The sequence below is a fragment of the Ctenocephalides felis genome, unplaced genomic scaffold (genome assembly GCF_003426905.1).
Source record: "Ctenocephalides felis isolate EL2017-DRISC unplaced genomic scaffold, ASM342690v1 CF-g0.4_SCAFFOLD_00856, whole genome shotgun sequence".
NCBI classification, from domain to species: Eukaryota; Metazoa; Arthropoda; class Insecta; order Siphonaptera; family Pulicidae; genus Ctenocephalides; species Ctenocephalides felis.
In genome coordinates, this window is record NW_020537010.1 from 173,607 (window position 1) to 175,145 (window position 1,539).

The following is a 1,539-nucleotide window of genomic DNA, read 5'->3' on the forward strand; positions in this document are numbered from 1 at the left end:
ATTAGCTAAGATATTATCAATGAGTTAAATTCTGTTTTTTATATGAATTAAATAATATTTTTAAATGTGGTTAAATAATAATTTTGAATTTGAAGTAAATATTGTTTATTTATATTAATCATATATTGATTTTCAATATTGAGCTTATATTAGTTTTGAATGGGATTTTAATATTGTTTATCAATATAGTATATGGAGCCCAAATTGGTTTTAATATTGACACTTACACAAAGGCATTAATGTAAAAAAATGTATCAAACTATTAATTACGATCGAGCATATGACCTTTTAAAAGCTTTAATCGTGTTTTCAGTGCTAATCAATTATTTAAAATTATTTTTTTTCGTAACCCTTATAAAGACCACATATTTCCCAAGTTCGATAATACTAAAGAAACGAATCGTGGTTGCCCAGAAAAAAATGCATAACCCCCACATTTAAAATTTATATTGAATTTAAAAGAAATATGTATCAAACTATTAATTGCGATCGAGCATATGACTTTTTAAAAGCTTTAATCATGATTTTGGTGCTAATTAATTATTTAAAGTTATTTTTTTTCGTAACCCTTATAAAGACCACATATTTCCCAAGTTCGATAATACTGAAGAAACGAATCGTGGTTGCCCAGAAAAAAAATGCATAACCCCCACATTTAAAATTTATATTGAATTTAAAAGAAATATGTATCAAACTATTAATTGCGATCGAGCATATGACTTTTTAAAAGCTTTAATCATGATTTTGGTGCTAATTAATTATTTAAAGTTAATTTTTTTCGTGACCCTTATAAATACCATGTATTTCCCAAGTTCGATAATACTAAAGAAACGAATCGTGGTTGCCCAGAAAAAAAATGCATAACCCCCACATTTAAAATATATATTGAGTTTAAAAGAAATATGTATCAAACTATTAATTGCGATCGAGCATATATCTTTTTAAAAGCCTTAATCATGATTTTGGGGCTAATTAATTATTTAAAGTTAATTTTTTTCGTGACCCTTATAAATACCATGTATTTCCCAAGTTCGATAATACTAAAGAAACGAATCGTGGTTGCCCAGAAAAAAATGCATAACCCCCACATTTAAAATTTATATTGAGTTTAAAAGAAATATGTATCAAACTATTAATTGCGATCGAGCATATGTCTTTTTAAAAGCTTTAATCATGATTTTGGTGCTAATTAATTATTTAAAGTTAATTTTTTTCGTGACCCTTATAAATACCATGTATTTCCCAAGTTCGATAATACTGGAGAAACAAATCTTGGACGCCCAGAAAAAAATGCATAAAACCCACATTTAAAATTTATATTGAATTTATAAGAAAAATGTATCAAACTATTAATTGCGATCGAACATATGACTTTTTAAAAGCCTTAATCATGATTTTGGGGCTAATTAATTATTTAAAGTTAATTTTTTTCGTGACCCTTATAAATACCATGTATTTCCCAAGTTCGATAATACTAAAAAAACGAATCTTGGTCGCCCAGAAAAAAAATGCATGAAACCCACATTTAAAAATCATGTA